The following is a 24598-nucleotide window of genomic DNA, read 5'->3' on the forward strand; positions in this document are numbered from 1 at the left end:
TGAGTTATGGGTCCACCATGTGGGCCAAGAGTAGGCAGAGCAGTGGCACCTTATACGGACTTGGTAATAAGACATGTGAGAGGATAGCCTGTCAGTTATGTTGGCAACAACGTCGGTACCTAGGGCGGGGAGCGAATAGAACCATTTTCCTACTTGTTGAAACGAGGCGGGCCAATAGGCAAAGTTCTCGTCCACCGGCGACTATGAGAATGCTATCCACAATAGTAACAGGGTCTTACTAACAGAGTTGTATACCTAGGTTGTTACCTAAGCAGGGAATTAACACTGCTTAGATAAGTTATGCCACAACAAAGGTTAAACTGACCAATGGGAAGGAAAAAGTGAATGTCATGTCAACCAGACCAATGGAAAGGAAAATGTGTTCACACACACAAGAATTAGAGTATACCATTCCCGAGGGAAATAGAGTATGGTATACATGACAAGTCATCAAGTAAATAACCGTTTTGATAAATGGGCAAGGAGAATCATGATGCTTACTGATAACCCACAGGTGTAGGAGATCGCAACAGTTTTCGAGGGTAGAGTATTCAACCCAAATTTGTTGGTTCGCACAAGGGGAAGCGAAAGAATATTCTCAAGTATTAGCAGCTGAGTTTGTCAGATTCAACCACACCTGAAAGATTAGTGTTTGCAAGCAAAGTATCAGTAGCAAAGTGGTATGATAGCAACGGTGCCAGAAAGTATCAGTAGCAAAGTGGTATGATAGCAACGGTGCCAAACTATTCCTAACTGTTGTATCAATGGCGCCAGTAAGTTGCCCGTGGACGGAGAACTATTCTTCCCTAACAACGTTGACGAAAAAGGATCTTGCAACAAGTAACAGCGAAGTAGCAAGGAATAGCAGTAGCAGCAGCAGCAGAGTAACAACAGTAGCAATAGAGTGACAGCAGCAGCAACAGAGTGGCCCAATCCCTTTTGTCACAAGGACCAGTAGTAAAAGACTCGTAGGCAGTGGATCAGTGATGGATGAGTACGACGGATGTGATTCATCATGTAACAGCTATAACACGGAGAGATATGTGACTAGCTCCCGTTCGTCAATCTAATGTAAGCATGTATTCCGTATGTAGTCATACATGCTTAGGGAAAAGAACTTGCATGACATCTATTGTCCATCCCTCCCGTGGCAGCGGGGTCCTAATGGAAACTACGGGATATTAAGGTTCTCCTTTTAATAAAGAACCGGACCAACGCATTAACACGTGGTGAATACATGAACTCCTCATACTATGGTCATCTCCGGGAGTGGTTCCGGCTATTGTCACTCCGGGGTTGCCGGGTCAGAACACATAGTAGGTGACTACAACTTGCAAGATAGGATCTAAAGCACACATATATTGGCGACAACATAATAGGTTCAGATCTGAAATCATGGCACTCGGGCCCTAGTGACAAGCATTAAGCATAGCCAAGTAGTAGCAACATCAATCTAGAACATAGTGGATACTAGGGATCAATCCCCGTCAAAACCTAACTCGATTACATGATAGATCTCATCCAACTCATCACCGTCCAGCAAGCCTATGATGAGATTACTCATGAACGATGAAGAGCATCATGGAATTGTCGATGGAGAAAGGTTGATGATGACGATGGCGACGATTTCCCCTCTCCGGAGCCCGAAACGTACTCCAGATCTGCCCTCCAGATGAAGAACAGGATGTGGCGGCGCCTACGTATCGCAAAATGCGATGAAACCTTCTCTCTGATTTTTTTTCCGAGCGAGACGGAAGATATAGATCTGAGTTTGGGGGCGGTGGAGTCACGTGGGCCCCACAAGCCCTCACGGCGCGGTCAGGGGGGTGGTCGCGGCTTGTGGGCTTGTGGCCCACTGGTCCACCTCCTCTGGTGGATCTTTGCGCATGTATTTTTCTTTTATTCCAGAAAAAATCTCGATAAATTTTCAGGACATTCCGAGAACTTTTATTTCTACACAAAACAACACCATGGCAATTCTGCTGAAAACATCGCCAGTCCGTGTTAGTTCCATTCAAATCATGCAAATTAGAGTCCAAAACAAGGGCCAAAGAGTTTGGAAAAGTAGATAGGACGGAGATGTATCACTTACCTATACCATACGGTTTGGATAATTGATCAGGAACAATTTAGCACTGCACTCCCAATGTTCGTGTTGACATTTGAAGTACTACACCCGTGCTTCGGGATAGCATTGACATGGCCATCCGATAAAGGTCGGACCTTGGGTATACAAAAGGATCCATGAGGAACAACTTATAAAACTTAGTCATACAATTTCCGCATGGAAGAATGGCGAATCTTACATATGGAAGCATTTATAACAATAGGTCCTTCGGCCCGGTGTGTTGGACAAGACAACACCGTACCGGTTTAACTAAAGACCAAAGTTATAATTATTGGGAAAAGTTCCAACCATCATATCTTCCCGAGATTCAGATCTGATTGGTGTCAGGACACCTCAGACTCAGGATGCCTCAGAGGAAAAGGGGACCACAAAAAACAGACGAGATGATAATGCAAGATTCTCGGGAAATGAACTACGGAAGCAAGTTTTGGATCATGAGTTGGATTGTAAGACACATGAACACAATGTCAAGACATTCGCGCCCACGTGGAATTCTTACAACACCATGCAACCGAGTTCTGATTTGAGAACCATCATTGAGGATATCAAGGTCCTTGTGTAAGCCTCGATTAGCTCTTATGAAGGAACTTCTTTTCCTTGATCAAATCAGTCAATGGCTTGGAGTGCTAAGAGAAATTATATGGAGTGAAAATAGCAAATCTTCAAAACATATAACACTTCACACATGCGTGAATGACTTGGGATGATCCTAGAGGAAGGAAAACAAAACTTTCATATATTCGCGGCGACAGGATTGCACGTCAACCTTGGGAAAACACTTCTTATCAATTATATTCTTCATGAGCTAGGCACACAGATATGCTTTCAAAAGCTTCATTACGAACCATGGAGAAGCTGAGGGTGTGGTCAATGGGCTCAACAACAATCCCTTAAGATTTTGATAGGGATGAATGTCCAAAATTTATAAAAACAAGGAGACATCATTTGTCAAATTAAATGGTATAATGTCGTATGCTCGAGGGAACAACAACAATTAAACATTGGTCGAAGGGTGCACTTGGGAATACTGAATGAGTAACACGACCATTGCTAGAATGGTGAATCGACATCCAACACACCAAGAATGCAAGTATCAGTCATTAACTTTAAAGTGATATAGTTGTCAGAAGTATTGGAATAACACATCAAAGTTCACTTGTTGGTATTCCGGTTTGAAACAACACGGGACCAAGAATGTACGGCGATGGCGAGAAGTATTACTATATCAAGAATTCCTAAGACGCGTGCAATTCTCACGACATTCTTGACATAAAAGATAGTAATACTCCAAGTTAGAAGATAACATAAGATGAATAGCAAGGAACTTAAGGGACAACACAAAACATGAACGTGTTTGTGTTGGAGGGAAGGTAACAAGGATGTCGATGATAATACAAATCATCGAGGGGCAAGGATGGTATTTCTTATCATCAAGAATCTGATTAATACCCTGGAAGAGTTCAGAATGCTGATGATTGATCACAACACATTTGTCGAGAAGTTTCATGAAGATGTAATCATTTAGCGACATCATCTAGCAAGGGAATAGTGACGTGAAAGGTTGTCGGAACCATAGATAAGACTTCTAGCTCAAAATCAAAATTGCCTTTCAAAACAACCAATATGATGTGGAAAGCTCGATGTGAGCTTAATGCACAGTTGGAAATGTGTTCCAGAGATGGAGGACATAGATAGCATGGTCAATCTCCAACATGACGATGATGATGTAGCTTAACAGCTTGGAATGACATGATCAAGTACAAACTCGTAAGCAAATAAGATTACTAAGAGTTGTTGGATCGCAATGCGTACTCGATTTAGTTATCGACATCCGTGAGTGTCCAATAACTCAAAACACGAGGAAAACTGGAATTAATGACAATATCATAGTTGATGAGGACCTCACAAGAAGTTATATAGCTCCGTGATATCCTCAAGCTACAAGGGATAATACTCGGAGGTAGATCAACATTAAGGCTTGGACCGATGTATTGATATGAAGAAAACAAGTACCTTAACTCGTCTGAGAATGAAATCAAGGTAGGACAACATGGTCGGAACCACGATTGCAAAGGACAAGATCATAGATACCAGATTAAATCACAGAATGAATGATTATTGATACGAGAAGCTTCTATGGTAAAATCAACGTCGTTTCTATGGGCATGAACACAAAGTTCAAGGTCGACTCCCACTTCATCAATGCATCACCTGCAATTTACTCCTCGCCTTTGATGAGGTTGTAGCTTAGAAAGAATATCCGGCAAAAAACAGAAGAGTGAGACTCGTGAAAACCCTTCGGATCATATTGTTTTAGGAAGGCATAGGTTCAACCCATCGGGGCATCTTAGGAACATATACCACAATCTTCAAGAGTAATTAACACATGCTCGACAACAGAGCATGGCCGACAAAAGCATTGGATACAACTTATCAGAGCGAGAAGACACAATTTACCAATGGCATCATGCATCAAGGGAGGAGTATCACAAGATTTTTTTTGAATGTAAAGGATGTCGTCGGATAATAACCCAGCAATGGGTCTGACGATCCACAAAGGAGCTCATGTGAGTATCGTTACTCGATCACAGGAAGATAGAATGTAAGGCATCGAATTATAGAACATGTGAAAAATATTGGTACTTAATTACCAAATGAACTATGATTAGCAGATGGTGTATCATATTCAGATGCTCCGATCAAATACAAGTAAGTTGAATGGACTTAGATGTACAACCAACCAAAGTTGATTTGTCGAGAACCAGCTCTGTCTGGAAGGACGTCTGAGCTGAAAAGATAATATATGAGTATCAACATATGATTGTGTGCATTCACACAAAGGTAGAATCAATAAGATCACAGGAAAATCACAAAGGATTTTAATTAATGCGGCTAGACATATGCATTTAACCATAATGCAAGCAAGTGAGAAAGGTCAAGAGAGATAGGCTACTGGGGATTTCAAAAGATCGAATAACAATTCGAAGAACTTTTGAAACCCATGACAACTGTTGATGGACGAATCCCCGATAAGATATTTCGTTGCATCTCGTGAAACAAGAGAAATTGGAAAAAAAAAGTATGAACGACATTTGTATGCAGTCATGCATAAGGATTGATGGAGGAAGGGACATCGCAGAAGCGATGAGAACCAGCTCTCGAGAGAACATCGGAGAGTATCTTCGGAGTCTTCTAAGGAATCCAGCCATCGTCTGGAATTGCGGGGCTCTTCGGGAGGAAGTATTTACAAGAACCTATAGTTAGAGTTAGCAAAATCTTTAACTCGAAAGAGAAGAGAGAGTAGAACCCAGAGTATAGAAAAGGAGTAAAAGATACTAATACCACCCGATTGAGATGTAGGCCCGTAAGCCACAGCATCAAAGTTAGAAAGTTTTTCAAACACTAGACTCAACTTCGGCCAAGGAGTTGGAAAGGGGGCTACCTACAAGCAGTCGGCTCTATACCAACTTGTGACGTCCTCAATTTGATCGCACGCTAATTATACACGCAAATGCGTACGACCAAGTTCAAGGACTCACGGGAAGATATCACAAGACAACTCTAGACACAACAAAAACATACAAGCTTCAAATTACAAGCCAGGGGCCTCGAGGGCTAGAATACAGAAGCTCGATAAACACAAGAGTCAGCGGAAGCAAGAAAGTATCTGAGTACAAACATTAAACAAGAGGTGCCTTAGAGAAGGCTAGCACAAAAGATACAACGATCGAACGAGGCGAGGCCTCCTGCCTGGGAGCCTCCTAAACTACTCCTGGTCTTCAGCGGCCTCCACGTAGAAGCAGGCTCCGACGGGGGTAGCAGACGTCGTCGGCGGGATACTCCATCTCCTGGGCTCCATCATCTGGTCGCAGTAATGGATCAAGGGGACAAAGGGGAGCAAAGCAACGGTGAGTACTCATCCAAAGTACTCGCAAGACTTACATCAGAACTATGCTAAGTATGCATCAGTATCAAGGAAGGGGTTTATATGTGGACTGACTGCAGCACTGCGAGAATAGAGAGAGAAATCCTAGTCCTATCAAAGACTAGCATCTTCAGGGGTCTTGCAGCAATAGACGAGAGTAGAACAGGTAACACAATTAAAAGTCATATTGTTGCAGCAATATTAATATGAGGTCACGCCCAGAGATTCTCCCTCGACTTCCTGCGAGGAAACAATCCCTGAGCATCTATTCTAGTTAAGTAACAGTTGTATTTGTATAAGATCAGGGCACAACTCCAAGTCATCATGTAATCGTGGATACGGCTATCCGAATAGTTAATTTTCATCCTTGTAGGGGTGCACCAAGTTTGTCGTTGCGCTCGATAACACTTTGACCGAACAAACTTTTCTGGGTCATGCCCGGCCTCGGAATATCGACACATCGCTGCCCCACCTAGACTCAACAGAGAGGCCAGCCCGCCGGTCAAAATCCTCAGCACAAAGGGTTCGTGGGCCCATGATACGTCCAAAACGTATCTATTATTTTTGATGGTTTCATGCTACTTTTATGCTTTCGATAATTGTTTTTATGTTAAGTTTATGATTTATTTGGACTAACCAACTAATAGTTGAAAAAGTGCACAATGTTCTTGTTTTACACTTTGATGTGTAGGAACTATCAAAAATAGAAGAGGAAACCTTGTTGGAGTGGGACTCTGACTTTCCTAAAATCTGCCCCTACAAATTTTAGAGATCGTCTGTTTACGCCACGAAGATGACGTCAAATGGAAAAATAATAGATGTGAAAGTTTTGGGGAATTTTATTCTGATAATTCTAGACATACAAATCGGCCCATTTGGGGTTCAGACGCTCCAAGAAATCCCGTTTTTACTGGAGGAAAAATATCTGATTACAGGATTATGGGAATCGGTGACGTGATTGAGTCCAACTCTTACCATATTAGATGGATTCGGTCAAGCCATGACTTGGTAACCTCATTAGGGCTGAGAGGTTCCTAAGAAGGTTTTAGAAGTGGCCAAGAGCCCTTGGATCAAAGGGGAATCCGTCGGAGGGCCAAGTATGATCGTTCCGACTCATATAAAGAGAGGAAAAACCTGATTTCTGGAGGGCCACCAAGAGCTACAAGATTTCCTCCTCCCAGGCAGCCGCCTTGGGGTGGAGAACCACCTCCATACCAACACCATCTCCAAGGAAGAAGGGGGGCCAAGGGTCGCCTCCCCCAAGGGTCGTGGCCGCCGTCGGCCGCCGTCTCCTCTCCGGGTTGCACCTCTCCATGAACCTCTTGCTCACCATGGCCATGTGTGAGTAGTCTCCCTCAGGGCTAAGGTCTTCTACGTGTAGCTATGTGGTCATCTCTCTCTCCCATGATCTGATCTTGATTATGGTCATAGGCTATGTTAATCTTGGGTGATCCCATGATGTTCCCCTTGTTCTATGTATTGGATTGAGGTACTTACATGATCTTATCTAGTATAATCCCCGAGACCATGGTGACAGCGGTCTATTGGACATGGATTAGAAGAATATTTTCATGAGTGATTTCTATTTTGTGAATTGATTGAAGATTGAGAGTCTCTTGCTTCTTGGCTTTGACTATCCTTGAGATATGTTGTGGTGATTGTGGTACTCTCTTTGGATGGCCGCGGTGACATTGGGAAATCCATAGATGAGAACTACGAACTCTAAGGTGTGCTTTTGTAGCCCTACATAATTCTCGTCCTCTCTTGATCACAAAGGAATGACCTCCAAGTACGTCCCCATTGCATGTTTTAGTGAGAATATCATGTGATTAGATTATGTTAATGTTGTTGGGAGTTGCCACTAGTGAAAGTATGAAGCCTAGGCCTTGTTTCTCGCCATTGTTACACCGTTTATGGTCACTTTTTTCACTTGCTACCTTGCTGCCATTTTTATTACAGATTTATATTACCTTGCTTTGCCACACCTATCACCCATATTTTACCATCTCTTCACTGAACTAGTGCACCTATAGAATTTACCATTGTATTAGGTGTGTTGGGGACACAAGAGACTTCTTGTATCTTAATTGCAGGGTTGCTTGAGAGAGACCATCTTCAACCTCTACTTCCCTGAGTTCGATAAACCTTAGGTCATCCACTTGAGGGAAATTGATGATGTCCTACAAACCTGTGCGCTTGGAGGACCAACATAATCTACAAGAATAGAAGTGTGCGTAGACATCAGCCCACTTGCCCTCTGCGCTCCTGCACGATGCGTGGGCGGACGATGTCCGTCTTAGCACCCCTTTATACAAGCGTGATGCATCTCGGGACCACTCGGGCGCGCGCCGCTCCATTGCTGACGTCCGAAGAGCTTCGGTTGATACCACGACGACGAGTACCCATAACTTCTCCCGCGTATCCGGTTAGTGCGAAAAGGTCTCCGACCAACCCAGATCAAATACCCAAATCCATTAACATTTTAATTAACTCATTGACACATGCACGCGGGAATCCACCCGCCTAACATTATTCATCAAAGATCCCAGTAACATGGTCGAGTGACTGTGTGGTTGTAACATAAGGGGGATCCGAGGTATCACCCTCGTTGGATCCCGAACGATGTAACCGTCAAGGTGGACTTAGAGGAATCACCCTCGAGGGTCTCAAACTTGAGGGGTTGCATGACAGAGTCATCGCCGGGAGTGGTGAAGGAGGAATCACCCTCGATAACCACGACCGACTAGCTGCACTACAGAGATATCATCATGAGTACTTCGCGAGGTGTCACCCTCGGTACCCGAAAGTAGCTCTGCAGCGTCGTACAACTAAGGGGGGCGTGAGTGTTATGTCGGATCTTGGCTCGTCGATCAGGGATCGATACTCGACAATAAAGCGGGGCAACTGGACTAAGGGGTCAGAGGGGATGACTGCTCCATCTATACTAAATAGTTTTAGAGTGCGGTACTAAAAGTAGCAGTTCATCAAAATTAGACTATGCATCAGATATAAGAACTAACTACAACAGTAGCAAAATTCTAATGCAAGCATGAGGGAGAAAGAAATGGGCGATATAGGAATGATCAAGGGGGGTTTGCTGGCCTTGTTGCTCTGCGGCAAAAGGCTGGTCATCAGGAGGGTAGTCGTGCCCGGCAGTAGGGTCAGTCTCGGGGTCTACCGGTAAGAAGAGGGGAAGAAACAATAAATACAAAGCACAGATGCAACACTAAGCATGACATGGCAAAATGCAGGCTAGGCATGAGCTAACGCAGTTCTATCCGTCATAGACGGGTCGGGAAAATATCAGATGATATTCCCCGGGTCTGGCTACTACCGGTGAGACGAAAACGATGGAAATGTTCCACGTTTGTTATGCTAGGGACGCATGACACACGAATGGACCACGTATCCGGGTTCGTCTCGTACTGCTGATCAACTTTTATGTTCAAAGTATTTTCATGTGAGCTACGGATTATTTTATATTAATTTTTAAAGTTTTATTAGTTATTTAGGAATTAACATATTTAATTATATTAGATAATTAAATATGACATCGTGGTGATGTCAGCATGACACCCATGCGTCATAGGCACAATTATTATTAGGATTAAATTATTATTTAATTAAATTAATTAGTGAGGGATGGGACCCATCTGTCAGTTTAGGCTATTTAATTTATCTTATCAAGAGATTTAGCTAACAGTTTTAAGTAATTTATTTACCTAATCTTACACGTTACAATTAACTAAAACCTTATTATTTATTATTACTAAATATCCAAAATAGTATTTATTGTTTAACTAATTAATTAATCCAATAAAATAACTTATTAATATTAAATATTTGTAAAATTATTATTTTTATTTCTGCAGGTTTTTAGGAGGGACCCCACCTATCATTTGATGGGAGTTGTGTGGCCCAACTGTCATTGGGACACCGTGCCCAAACCTACACTACACGCACACACATTTTATACCTACATACATATATGCATAAATTCATACATATACTATCTGCACATACATACATTTATCCATCTGCACCAGCATATACTAATATACACATGCATTTACACATACATATATTTTTTTATACACATATACATGCTGCCGCGTTGGGAGAGAAGATGGAGGAGCCCGAGGGGAGGGCTCACCCTCGTTGTAGAGGAGGCAGCGGCGTGGGGAGGTCCGGAGAGGAAGGTGGATCCGGCGAAGCTCCGGCGTCGTGGTGGCCGGCGCGAGGCGAAGGTGGATCCGGTGCGGAGCCGATCCGGCAATGCGGTGGTCAGGGCCGGCGTCAGGTAGGTCCTGCCGCCTGCCGACGGTGTTGGAGGAGGCCGACGGCGGGGTGGCCGGAGGAAGAGGGGTCGGCGAAGGCGACACCCGGGGCGGCGTAGACGGCGGTGGCCCCTGCCCCGATACAATTCGAGTGAGGGAGAGCCGGTGGGTGGCTGCGTTGGGGATGAGGGGCGAGGCTGGCGTCGCTGGTGGACGGGGGGTTCGGTGGGGCTGGGAAAACATGACAATGGGGCTGGGGCTGGTAGCCGGCCGGTGGCCGAGGAGCCGACGGCGCGGGGCCGACGCGGGGCTGGCTCTGGCGGGGCGGGGCAGCGCTAATGGAGCGGAGGGATGGAGGGGCGAGCGAGGGGAGCGCGGGCGCTCAGAGCCAGCGATGTGAGGCTGGCGAGGCGAGCGCGTGAGCTGGGCGAGCGCGACAACGTGGGGGCGAGGGAAGCGGGGCTCGTGGGTCGCTGGGGCTCCTAGCGAGCGAGGGGGAGGGAGGTGGACGAGGGGAGGGATTCCCCTCGTGAGTCCTGGCGGCGACTGGGGGGAAAGAGTGGGAGTGGGCTAGGTTTTAAGGGGGGCTTTATACCCCGGGGGTGGGCCGGCCGGCTCGGTCGATTGGGTCGGCCAGCTGGGCCGGGGCCTCTTTGTTTTGTTTTCTTTGTATTCTCTGTTTTATTTTTTTATATTTTTCTTACTCAATTTCTGTTTAAGCTTTACTTTGTTTTAGTGAACTTAAATAGCTCCAAAAATAATGATTCCAAAAAGACAATTTTCTAAGTAACATTTGACACATACCAATCATTTTTATTTTCGCATTCAGAATCTTTTTTTTATCGTTTGACTTTCTTTTAAATTGAATTCGAATGGGGTTTGAACCAACACGAGTTTAACAATAGAAATCACGGTGACATGGCATCATTAGCATGGGATCACTGTAGCTTAATTACATATATTACTGTAGCAAAAGATGAGAATGTCACATGATAGGTGTAGATGGTGGTTGCATGGATCACATATGTTGATGAGCAAGTTCATTCATGTTTGTGTATTTTTAGTTTGGTATACTGATTCATTCTATTTTGGGTACCCTTCTATTTTTAGATCATGGGAGATCATTGTGTAATGTTTTCTTAACTGTAATGCCTTTTATATTTTTTTGAATAAAAAAGAACCCACAACGGCACACGTGTCCACCCGGAGGGAGAGGGGCGGAGGCTAAAACAAAGCTAGCAAAGACTAGGTGGGTGGCAGATGCAGTTTTGGCTTCATTAGACAAAAACCAACACTAGGCCCAACATCACTCCATGGGAAGCTACTTAAGAAGTACAAGATTGATAGACCTTACATGAGGATTTTCTACGCCAAGGAAATAGATCTTGACAGGATTAATGGTCCTTGGAATGAGTGCTTTCAGTTGCTCTACACATTTAAAGTTGAAGTAGAAGCTGCTAGTCCACTGAGTGTTGTAGAGATTGACAAGCATACAGTTACATACAAAATTAAAAGGAAGTCATTTCAGAAGGAGTGCTTTAGGAGGGCTTTTGTTTGTTTCAAGGCTTGTTGGCAGGGGTTTCTGGATGGTTGCAGGCCCTATTTGGTTGTTGAATGGAAGGTGGAGAGGACAACTAGTGGCAGATTCTGCAGTTGATGGACACAACTGGTTATTCCCGGTTGCATTTCATGTGGTGGAGGCAGAGTGCAAGGAAAGTTGGATCTGGTCTCTGCAGCAGTTGCGCAACCTTATAGGTACACCCCCAGGTTTAGCTATACACACACATGCTTGCAAGGGTTTGGAGAGTGCATTGTAAATTGTATTCCCTGGAGTGGAGCATAGGGAATGCATGCGACACCTAGCGCAGAAGTTCAGAAACAAATTCAAAGGTAAACTTTATGATGAGAACTTATGGCCACCACACATGTAGTGAGAGGAAGCCTGAGCATCATTTGAGAGTGTTGACTCCTCACAATCATGTGGTGAAGGAGTACCTAGATGCACATCATGGAAAGTTGTGGTCAAGAAGCAAATTCAATGAAATTACAAAGTAGACTATGAGACCGGTAACGTGGCGGAGTGTTTTAACGCAAAGATCAAGTCATTGAAAGGGCTTCTGATGTGGCAAATATTTGATAAGATTCGGCAGATGACCATGATAAAGATGGCTCTTCACAAAAGAATTACAAAAACATGATATGTTGGAAATCTTATGCTCCCATATCTTATTAAGGCATTGCATGCCAAGTCAAGAGGACTGAGCATGAAATGCATTCTAGCGGTGACACATGAGGCTAGGTAACATATACTCATATTAAAAACAGGGAATGGAGATATCCAGTTAACCTAGCAACTAGGCAATGCAGTTGTAGGCAATAGCAGCTCCCTGGGAAGCCATGCATACATGCCCTACATCTGATGACTGTTATCGGTGGTGAAGATGGTAAAGTTTATTAATACATCTCTGAATATTTTTGTGTTGCCAAATCGGGGACTGCTTATGCTTCCAATGTTCCTACACTCTTGGGAAAAGAACAATGGAACATAGAAGATCCAGGGTTCAAACTACATTCTCATGTACTAACTAGACCACCAGGAAGACCGTGGAAGAACATGTACAAAGGAGGTGAAGAGGGTCGTGTAAAAAAGACAGCGTAAATGCAAAAAATGTCGGACCCTGTGGCACATTGCTAGGATATGAACCAATCTAGTGGATGCTTCATTTGGAGAAGAGGAACAATGGGCAGCAACAAGTGCACAGAAGAATGCAACATTAGAGCAGATGCAGCTAATACAGAGGAAAATGAAGCAGCAAAGCAGATTCTAGCTAATGCAGAGGAGAATGCAACATTAGAGCAGGTTGAAGCTAATGTAGAGGCAAATGAAGTAGCAAAGCATATTGCAGCTAATGCAGAGGGGAATAAAGCAACTGAATTAGCACTGCCGGCACCTTGGTATGTGTGCAACAACCTTCCCTTTTTTGTGCATTTCTTCTCTTTTCTATCAATGTTTTATAATCTTTTTTCTATTTGACCTAGATCTAGGAAAATTAGAGGAAAAGGATACAAAAGGCCAAGAGAGACATAATTTGAAGAATATGAAGTCAAAGTGAAGATCAAAAAGAAGAAGAAAATGGTGGATATCCTAGCTAGGGAAACTAGGAGGAAGGCTGTTAATGTTGGAAATATGCCCTAGAGGCAATAATAAATTAGTTATTATTATATTTCCTTGTTCATAATAATCGTTTATTATCCATGCTAGAATTGTATTGATTGGAAACTCAAATACATGTGTGGATATATAGACAACAGACTGTCCCTAGTGAGCCTCTAGTTGACTAGTTCGTTGATCAAAGATGGTCAAGGTTTCCTGGCCATAGGCAAGTGTTGTCACTTGATAACGGGATCACATCATTAGGAGAATCATGTGATGGACAAGACCCAAATTATAAACGTAGCATGTGATCATGTCATTTTGTTGCTATTGTTTTCTGCGTGTCAAGTATTCATTCCTATGACCATGAGATCATGTAACTCACTAACACCGGAGCAATACCTTGTGTGTATCTAACGTCACAACGTTACTGGGTGACTATAAAGGTTCTCTACAGGTATCTCCAAAGGTGTCCGTTGAGTTAGCATGGATCAAGAGTGGGATTTTTCACTCCGTGTGACGGAGAGGTATCTCGGGGCCCACTCAGTAATACAACATCACACACAAGCCTTGCAAGCAATGTGACTAAAGTATGAGTCACGGGATCTTGTATTACGGAACGAGTAAAGAGACTTGCCGTTAACGAGATTGAAATAGGTATAGGGATATTGTCGTGGTTTTGTCACGGTAGATGTCCTCGTGAAAGGACTTGATGATAGAGCCATCGCACCTTGGTGGCGACTCAAAGGGGGTGAGCGAAAGCGCGACTCGGATTTACCCAGGTTCGGCCCCTCGTGAGGAGGTAAAAGCCTACGTCCTGCTTTGTGTAGATTAATGGTGGTTTTGATTACAAGGAGGGTGTAACTCGCCTGACCTAGCTCTTGATTCTCTTTTACTCGCCTGACCCTTCCCTGGGACTCGCCTTTATATACAGGTCGATGGCCCTAGGGTTTACAAAGTCCTGCTCTCCTACACTTGGTAGTTTTCCTTATCTCTAAGTCGTCGTGCTCCCCACGACCAAGAGCTTCCTTGATGTTTCATCATCCGCACGGTCCTCTTGAACCGCCCCACAAATCCTGGGCCACTGGACACATGGCCAAAGGTGAGTCGCCCCTTTGGTGACCCGGCCCAATAGGGGCGGGTTACCCACACGTAACATCCCCAACATTGGGCCCCAGATTGTCATGAATTCATTCGTGTCAATAAACTCCCTTCAATATTGGGGCGACTCTCCTTATTTCCAGCCTTCGGCAAACGCTGAGCCGCCATTCGTGGCACTCTAACCTGAGTCGCCATACAGTATTAAAGGGTATCGCCTCATCTCCTCGGTTCCAGTTCCCAAACACTGTAACTGTCAGCGAATCTTTCGCCCATAATTGTTTATCCCAAAAATCTAGGCGCCATCATTGCGTATACTGACTTGTCGCCTCGATTCCTACATTGACAGCCTCGTTTCCCGTTCCTTCTCCTTAAATAATGAGAGAAATGGGGGGAAGAGGAACCTCGTCACCTACCCCCATCCCACCTTCGTCTTCGCCTTCGTCTCCGCGCACCGGCATCCCGACATCGTCTCCAAGCTCCAGCGTCCCGGCGTCGTCCTCGGCTCCAGCGCCCAGCGTCATCCTCGGCTCCCGGAGTCTTTCTCCATCGACCGCGGCTCTCCTGGCGGCAAGGAACACGAAGGCCCGAGCCTCCGTTCCCAGCGGCGATCCCTGTTGTCAGGTACACTTCTTCCCTCTCTTAGGTGTAGACCAAGAACTCCATGGCCATAGCTCTCAACTCCATAGCAGGATGAACACCTCGAGACATGTTAGATCTGCTCCCCGTTTCCATGATTAGCTTTAGATTGCAATATGCATCGGCCATTTTAATCTCAACCTCCCGCTAGTTCAAACCCATGTTCTGTTGACCAGCTCAGTAGTTGTACTATACGCGCAGTTCATCACCATTACCTCGGACGATATTTTCTTATTTTTTACCTGTCCGTAGATCCATAGCTTTCCGCCTGTCCACAGAAACATGTTTTTTCACCCATTTAGAATATCTCTAAGGACAAGAAAGTTTCCAAGAGTCGCTTTTTAACTTCAGCCTTCATGGCGACTCAGTTTAATTACTGTAGTCAGGACGCCCCTTTCTTTCAGTCTGGTGGGCGAGTTACCAAACTCTTTGGTGAACACCATAGACCCGTACCAGCGGGTTAGAATACTTTCTAATCTTTGCTGAGTCGCCTCGCGCTCCGTTTTTTTTGTAGTCATGACCATCACAAAGTATGATTGGTTGCCAACCAAAGTCGACAATGCCACACTCGAGAAATACGTCGAGGCGGGTCTCCTTGACAGTAAGGAGATTATTGGTTGGAAAACCGCCCCGGGCGAGTTGACTCCCAACCCGGGGCCAGGAGAAGTGGTGATCTTTACCGACTACCTCGAGCGTGGATTCAAGCCGCCTGGATCAAAGTTCTTCCGAGACGTCGTGCACTTCCTCAACCTTCGTCCTCAAGACCTAGGACCCAATTCCATCACCAATCTATGCCAATTCCAGGTCTTCCGTGAAGTGTACTTACAGAAAGAACCCTCGATCCCTTTGTTCTAGAACTTCTTCCATTTAAACCGCCAGACTGAGTTCTCCAACGGTCCCAACCATGAGCTTGTAGGAGTCAACGGTCAGAGACGCCGCGAGCGTGGATTCCCGACAGTTCTTTTGCCCAGCTACCCCAAAGGATGGGCCGAGTCATGGTTCTACTGCGAGAACACTGCTCCACCAGGCGATGGAACAGACCGTTTGCCTATGGATTTCAAATTCCCTGACAAGCTTACTGAAGAACAAAAGTCGGAGTTCATTCCACTCTTTTCAGATCTGAAATTCTTGTACAACAACGGGCTCATCGGGATCGACCTGTTCCACTGCTCGATAGAGTGGAATATCCTTCCCTTGAGCCGCCGCGACGGGTTGATGTATGATTATGATGGCACTTTAGAGCATCCACAGCGCGCCAGTCGCCGCCAACTTTCAGAGAGCGAAATCGTCGGAGTCATCAAGAGATTAACCGGTGAGTCTCTCGAAGAATGTGCCAAGATCGGCCTTAGAGGCTTCTGTCGTGCCAACCCGATGCGTCTAGTAAGAATCTAATCCGCCACTTGTCTTGTTTATACTTAGCAACTTTCATGGTTAAAGACTTGCCTTTGTTTGTCAGAAAACCGATGTGTTTTGGCGGAGGGGTCCCAAAGTCGTCCCCCCAAAGTCCACCAAGGTGCCAACCAAGAAGAAGAAGACGGTGAGCAGGAAGAAAACCGCCATCAAAGATTCATCTTTTGTTGGCGACTCTCATGCAGACGAGGCAAATTATGAGGTAAGGCTTTTTCCTTATCCCTTCTCTATATGTTATAACTTAAGTTTATACCATATATCTTTTCATGTAGGGTGATGACGATCAGAGCAAGAATGATGCAGTCGAGGTAATTTCCATTTCTTCTGACTCACCTTCTTCTTCCCCTAGACCAGCCAGGCGGATCTGCGGAAAAGTGCCCATATCTCATCCTCATGCTTATATGGACCCTGATTTCCTTTTGAAGAAAGCAAGATTCACCCCCTCTCGCAAGACCCGCAGTCGCTCTAGCAACTTGGTCACTGGACTGCCCGAGAAGACGACCGGTTGCAAACGGACCAGTGAGGTACGCCTGTCTTGTTGTATCTTTTGATGTGTGAAATATAACCCGCCATTTTGTGACTTTCAAGTCTTTGTCCTATCAGACTTCTCCTCCCACATCTGGTGACTCGGCCATCTCTGCTCTCTCGCCGATGGTTCGTGTGCAAGGGTAAGTTTACACTGTTAACCCAAGCTTTTTAAACAATAACATGTGCTTTTAACCTTGGCGATTTATCGCAGGGCACAAGCAAAGAAGAGGAAAACCGGAGACTCTCCTTCTGCTCAACAAACATCTGATGCCTTAGGCGCGGGCACATCTATTCCTGAGGCTGAAAGGGAGCAAAAGGCGGCTTACGACATTCCTGCAGGCGACATTCCCGATGCCCAGGATGACTCGCCCGTCATTCTGAAAGAAACCGCTGGCCAGAGCAACCCGCCAAGCCCTCTCAAGGCGACCGACGATCCAGACGTCGTGGTTACCGGCTTTGGCTACTCTACTCCTCCAACTGTCATGCTCTCCAAACATACGTTGAAGGGAAGTCGCCTTTCCCCTAATGGCGACTCAGAACACCTCAAACTTCCTCAATACGAGAAGCTGGAATTCGACCAGCTATGTTCCGGCTTCACAACTCACCTGGAGAAGGATTTTGAGCTAAACAAAAGCCTGCTCCGCCTTATGAGGACCAAACACGAGGTATGCGGATATATGTTCCTATACTCATTAGCCTTCCAAGGGTCGGGTCATCTTTTTTTGAAGATGAGCCAACTCTTTGCAGTAGAAAACTTCAACCTGTAGCCCCCAAGGGCCGGGTCATCTTTTTTAGAAGATGAGCCGGGTCATGTAATAGAAAACTTCAACCTATAGCCCCCATTGGCCAAGTCATCTTTTTTAGAAGATGAGTCGGGTCTTGTAATAGAAAACTTCAACCTGTAGCCCCCAAGGGCCGGTTCATATTCTTTGAAGATGAGCCGGGTCTTGTATGTGGTATGAATTTTTGATAAAAAATCATACATTAGCCCCCAAGTGTCAGGAGTATTGCTTGCAAAAATTCTGAGACTTGTCTCCCCAAATATTATATGCAGGAGTCTATGGCGCAGAGTGAGGCGGCGGTAGCCGACTTAAAGAAGAATTTGACTGGTCAACAGGATGCTTACTCTGGGCTGGAGGCTAAATTCCGCTTGCTGCATGCCGAGTTAGGAAAAATGAAGGCTGACCAGGAGAAATTTGAGAAGAAAGCCAACGCCGACCAAGCCGCCATCTTGAAGCGTGCTGAACAAGCAGAAGAAAAACTGAAAGCCGCCCAACAGGAGCTGACTGGCTTGAAAAAGCATGTATCCAATATGACAGTCGCCATGTTTGGTAAATTTGATTGCTGAACTTCTTTTGACTAACCAGGTTGGGATCAAAAATCTCCAAATACTTATGCCCCTATTGCAGGTGCCCAAGCTGTCAAGCTACCAGACGACTGTATGACTAAATTGAGAGCCATATACACCTTTGTTGAGCAGCTGTACACGGGAGGCGTGTTATCAATCAAGGCGGTGATGGGCAGTAAGCAACCAACAATGACCATCAAGCAAATGCTCGGCTTTTTGTCCACGCTGCCTCCTCAAATTGAAGAATTAAAGAGATCAGCCGCTCGAACAGGTGTGTTGAACACCGTAAGTGGGTGCCTTGCGTATGCCCCGGAGCTCAAAACCGAGGAAATAGTCGCCGGCTACCCTGAGCTGAAGGTTGATGGGTCCGAATTCACCAAAGTGGATTATAAGCGGGCCATCGTAGAATCTTGCTATGCGGCAACTGAACTGGTGGCGAGTTTGGACCTGAAGAAGTATCAAGCCGCCTATGATGAAGACAAAAAGAAAGTGACGCCTCCTTCTTATCAAATTGCTAGCCTGGTTCCCAGCCGCCCCAGGAATCCTTTTAATCTTGATTTGGACCTGTCTCACTTCCTGGCTGAGGAAGATGAATTCATCGCCTTATCCAAGTGTAACTGGAAACTGGGCGATTTACGAATTGAAGGTGGAGAAAGCTCAAGGCAAGGCGACTTGGCGGCGGCTTGACTCGCCCATGGATTCTTCCTTTGCTGGGGAATGATACCAATTTTGTCCATGAGAGCCATGTAATTATCTTGCTAGTGTGTGTGAAACACCAAACATGCCATATTATCTTTTGGACGGAACCATTTGTAGTCCCTGAACCTTGTTCATGACTCGCCTGCAACTTTTTCATGAACCAAGAAATGGCTCTAAATTTGTCCTGGTCTGTTAGGAAAACAATAACTTTATTTCAGCAAGTGTATGCCCAGGAATAAACTAGCCCCCTGAATCATGGCGAGAGATAAATCAGCCCCCAGGTTAGAAAAACATGAACCCGGGCGAGTTATAATCAAGACTAGTTCAAAACAAAATTTTATCGACTCAATGAGTTTCAATAGGATAAGACGAGTCTGCATAACTCTAGTGTTACCCTTAGGAAGCTTTTCAAAAAAGCTTTGTTATTTTAGACCGGCTGATCAGGCGCGAGTCAAGCTTCTGTGAAGCGGGTTCAATGAACCAATGGTTTCTCTATTTTCCATGTGTGACTCTGGCCGGTACCTTTTATGTTTTAACCAAGACGAGTTCAGGGTCCAAAGAACAGATTGACTCGCCTTGAGTACATAGGTCCAGTGGCAACTTGTTCAACACATAGTCCAGTATAACCATTTGTAATTCGGTAATTTTTCGCTAGCCAAGAGGGTATTCAGGCTGAACTCAATGAGTGGAAGCCCCCAACTGACCTACGGTTTAGGAAGAAACCAGGCATAGGATTACAGAAGCGTATACGCTCTTACTGCAAAACGACTTGGGGACTAGTAGCCCCCAAGTAAGCCGGTTTATTTCTCAAAAAACTATATAAGGCGCCTATTTTTGAACCGTGCGACATGGCAACTTTTGGTCCTCTTTGGCTTACCAGCATCCAGTTTTGAAATAAGTCCAGCATGGCGACTTATGCTCTCTGATGCTGATAGCGTCCATGTTTGGGTGACTTATAGAACAATAAAGACTCATGCTTTCAAAAGCTGAAACGGCAAAGGACCCCGAAATTCGTGGGTGCCGGCTTTATTGCTTTCATGATTCATGGATTACAAAAAAAACTTGATAAAAGAGAGAAAGGGAGCTCCTGGCTCTATGTATAGTAAGGCCGCACATGGTCTATGTTCCACGGGCGAGTTGTCTCAACCTCCGTAGTTGGCCGATCTGGACGAAGATCCATCAGATAGTAGGAGCCATTCCGAACATTCTTGCTGATGACAAACGGTCCCTCCCATGGAGGGGACAACGTGTGCATACCGGTATGATCTTGAATCAAACGGAGCACTAAGTCGCCTTCTTGGAAAGCTCGTCTCTTGACCCGGCGGCTATGATAACGGCGTAAATCCTGTTGGTAAATCGCCGACCGTGACGCGACCAAGTCACGTTCCTCCTCCAAGGTGTCGAGCGAGTCTTGTCGTGCTGACTCGTTGTCTTGCTCCACATAAGCGGCGACTCGCGGAGAATCATGTTTGATGTCGCTTGGTAACACCGCCTCCGCCCCATAAACCAGAAAGAAGGGAGTAAAACTCGTGGAGCGGTTTGGAGTCGTCCTGGTACTCCACAGAACTGATGGCAATTCCTCAACCCAACATCATGGCGTGCGTTCCAAGGGCACCATGAGTCGGGGCTTAATCCCTCGTAATATTTCCTGATTCGCCCTCTCTGCCTGTCCATTAGACTCGGGGTGCACCACCGCAGAAACATCAAGTCGGATATGTTCCCGTGAGCAGAACTCTTGCATTGCACCTTTGGAAAGGTTGGTACCATTATCTGTAATGATACTATGTGGAAATCCAAACCGGAAAATTAGCTTTTTCAAGAATTTGACAGCCATCTCGGCGTCGCAACTGCTAACAGGTTCTGCTTCCACCCATTTGGTAAATTTGTCAACCGCCACCAACAGATGAGTCTTTTTATTAGACGACATTTTGAAAGAGCCGACCATATCGAGCCCCCAGACTGCAAACGGCCAAGTGATTGGTATCATCCGCAATTCCTGAGCCGGCACATGCGTCTGTCGCCCAAACTTTTGGCAGCCATCACATCGGCGAACGATTTCCTCCGCGTCTGCGTGAGCCGTCAACCAATAGAACCCATGCCTGAAGGCTTTAGAAACCAAGGATCGGGATCCAGCATGATGACCACAGTCGCCCGCATGAATCTCATTAAGGATCATACAGCATTCCTCAGAAGAAACGCATCTTTGAAATACTGCTGAGGTGCTACGCTTATGTAACTCACCATTATGTATGACCATTGATTTGCACCGACGGATAACTTGGCGAGCTAGCAACTCGTCGGCAGGTAACTCGCCTCTGGTGAGCTACGCCATATAGGGAACCACCCAATTCAGAGTAGTGTGAAGAGCCGCCACGATTTGAGATTCGGGGTCTGGTACCGCCAGGTCTTCTTCCAAAGGCAGTTTTACTAATGGGCTATATAATATATCCAAAAAGTCATTGGGAGGAACCGGCTTACGCTGTGAACCGAGGCGAGAAAGAGCGTCCGCTGCTCCGTTAAGCCGTCGATCGATGTGCTCCACTTGGTAGCCACTGAAATGACCCGCCACGTCCGACACAGCCTGTCTGTAAGCCGCCATCAAAGAGTCTCGTGAATCCCAAGTGCTAGAGACCTGCTGCGCCACCAGATCGGAATCGCCCAAGCATCTCACTCCCGTGAGGTTCATCTCCTTGGCGAGTCGCAAACCATGAAGCAAAGCTTCGTATTCTGCTGCATTGTTAGTACATGGAAAAATGAGTCGGAGGACATAGAAAAACTTGTCTCCGTGAGGCGAAGTTATCACCACGCCAGCCCCCGAGCCTTCCAACTGTCTGGACCCGTCAAAGTAGATGGTCCAATATGTAAGATCTGGTCTTTCCTCAGGGATTTGTAACTCGGTCCAATCATTGATGAAGTCCATGAGCGCTTGAGACTTAATAGCCGTCCGAGGTGTATACCGAATCTGATGAGGACCCAGCTCGATGGCCCATTTAGCAATCCGTCCAGTGGCCTCTCGGTTATGTATGATGTCGCCGAGAAGAGCGGAGCTGACGACCGTGACCGGGTGTTCCTGAAAGTAATGCTTCAACTTTCGACTCGCCATGAACACCCCAAAAACCAACTTTTGCCAATGCGGGTAACGTTGCTTGGAGAGGGTAAGGACTTCACGGATGAAATACATCGGCCTTTGGATGGGGTATTCCTTCCCTTCCTCCTTTCGCTCGACAACTATTGCCACGCTGACGGCTCTGGAATTGGCCGCAATGTATAGGAGCATAGGTTCTTTGTCTGCCAGAGCCGCTAGCACCGGCGGATTAGCTAATTGCTGCTTCAAGGCTTCGAAAGCATCATTGGCCTCATCTGTCCACACGAAACGATCGGTCTTCTTGAGTAGCTGATAGAGAGGGATGGCCTTCTCCCCAAGGCGACTTATGAAACGGCTCAAAGCCGCGATTCGACCCGCCATGCGCTGTACTTGGTTGACGTTGGCTGGTTTCCCAAGCGAAGTAATCGCGGCAATCTTCTCTGGGTTGGCCTCGATTCCTCGTTCTGACACCAAGAAACCCAACAGCTTCCCCGCCGGGACACCAAATACGCACTTGGTGGGGTTAAGCCTCATCTGGTAAACACGTAGGTTGTCGAATGTTTCTTTGAGATCCTCCAACAGCGACTCCTTGCGATGAGATTTGACCACGATGTCGTCCATGTAAGCGTGGACGTTACGGCCTATCTGGCTGTGTAGGCAGTTCTAGATGCAGCGCTGGAAAGTCGCCCCCGCGCTCTTAAGACCAAATGGCATGGACACATAACAGAAAGCTCCGAAAGGGGTTATGAAGGATGTCTTTTCCTGATCCGCCACCGCCATTTTTATCTGGTGGTATCCTGAGTAAGCGTCCAAGCAGCACAGACGTTCGCAACCCACCGTCGAGTCAATGATTTGATCAATGCGAGGAAGGGCGAATGGATCCTTTGGGCAGGCTCTATTAAGGTCCGTGTAATCGATGCACGTGCGGAAAGTGCCGATCTTCTTAAGTACCAAGACCGGGTTAGACAGCCACTCCGGGTGAAAAACCTCGATAATGAACCCGGCGGCAAGGAGCCGGGCCACTTCTTCTCCAATCGCCTTACGGTGCTCTTTGTGAAACCGGCGGAGGTACTGCCGCACCGGCTTGACCTTGGGGTCAGTATTGAGATGGTGCTCACTGAATTCTCTCGGCACACCCGGCATGTCAGAAGGTTTCCATGCAAAGATGTCCCGATTCTCACGGATGAATTCGATGAGCGTGCTTTCCTATTTGGGTCAAGACCCGCCCCAATAGTGAACTGCTTGGTTGAGTCGCCCGGTGTAAAGTCAATGACCTTGGTGTCGTCTGCACGTTTGAACTTGAGGGGCGGCTCAGAATTGATAGTTGGCTTTTTGAGCGGCGTCATGTCAGTCGGGTCGATGCGAGATTGGTGAAACCTGGGCTTCTCGGCCACGCAAGATGACTCGACATAGGCGGCATCTCCTTCCTCGCATTCTTGGGCTATTTTCCTGTCGCCGTGGACAGTGATGGGACCCTTGGGTCCAAGCATCTTGAGCTTGAGATAAACATAGCATGGGCGGGCCATGAACTTGGTGTAAGCCGATCGTCCAAACAACACATGGTAGGGGCTCTTGATCTTGACCACCTCGAACAAGAGAGACTCGCTCTTGTAGTTTGATTCCATGCCAAAAGCCACATTAAGTTTGATCCGCCCAATGGGGTATGCCGACTTACCAGGCACAATACTGTGGAAAACCGTGGACGATGGCATCAGGTCCTTCTCGAGGAGGTTCATCCGCCGGAAAATGTCGAAGTATAAGATGTTGATGTTGTTGCCCCCGTCCATAAGGACTTTGGAAAGGGTGTATCCTCTGACTTGGGAGCCACGACCAGGGCTAAGTTGCCAGGGTTGTCGACTCAGGGTGGATGGTCCTCCCGGCTCCACGTTATGGGTTCTCTGACCAGTGAAGGTATCGAGGAAGCGTCGGCTCAGCTACAAAAGCTCTATGCTTTACCTTGCGGTCCCGTTTACAGGTGTTAGTGGTGAACACGTGGTACTGCCCGCTGTTCAACTGCTTGGGGTTGTTTTGGATCCCGCCCCGGTCCTCCTGTCGCTGGGGGTCTCCTTGCGGGAGGGTTGTTGGAATACTCCCCGCGGGTGATATTGCTAGTTATGAACTTGGTATTGACCAGCATTGTGCTGCGACCCGCCCTGTGGTCCTTGGTTGGGGATGTTGGAAATATGCCCTAGAGGCAATAATAAGTTAGTTATTATTATATTTATTAGTTCATGATAATCATTTATTATCCATGCTATAATTGTATTGATTGGAAACACAGTGCATGTGTGGATACATAGACAAAAC

Source organism: Hordeum vulgare, chromosome 6H (assembly GCF_904849725.1).
Source record: "Hordeum vulgare subsp. vulgare chromosome 6H, MorexV3_pseudomolecules_assembly, whole genome shotgun sequence".
Classification (NCBI taxonomy): Eukaryota; Viridiplantae; Streptophyta; class Magnoliopsida; order Poales; family Poaceae; genus Hordeum; species Hordeum vulgare.